Here is a 550-nt window from a genome sequence, read left to right as displayed (position 1 = left end):
AAGGGAAAAAAACAAAGATTAATGTTTATTTCACTTTCTCTTACTGTTTTCTTCACATCTCAGAGAGTGAAAAATTTTGAAAAAAAATCAACATAAATGGAATATTCAACAGATAGAAATAACAATATATTTACATACATATTTGACACTTTTTTTTACATTCTTTTATTTATTCATGAAAATATTTATCAAAAATATTACTAAGATTTTTTTTTTTTGACAACATACATAAAAAATTGAATATAATAACTAACTTAATTTGTACAAGTTAAACTAGGTCGGAACGATTTGGTTTAACTTGACAAATTAAGTTTCCTTTTGCTATGTAAATCCATTAAACAGAAAACGGAAAGAAAGAAGTTTAATGTAAACAGAAAACGGCAGAAATGGGGGTAACTGTGTTATTTATAGGCTGTTAAGCGTTAATGTTTGAGATGTGGGTGTTTACTGTGTTGTGGGTTATGTATGTTGTGTTTGCTGCGGTTAATGCTAGCAATTTCCCTTTGGAGTAAACAATTGCGGAGCGGGTGGGCAAAGGATAGAGGTTTAA

This window comes from Penaeus monodon, chromosome 24, assembly GCF_015228065.2.
Source record: "Penaeus monodon isolate SGIC_2016 chromosome 24, NSTDA_Pmon_1, whole genome shotgun sequence".
Lineage (NCBI taxonomy): Eukaryota > Metazoa > Arthropoda > Malacostraca > Decapoda > Penaeidae > Penaeus > Penaeus monodon.
The sequence above is the reverse complement of the archived record's forward strand: the minus strand, read 5'-3'. Positions refer to the sequence as shown.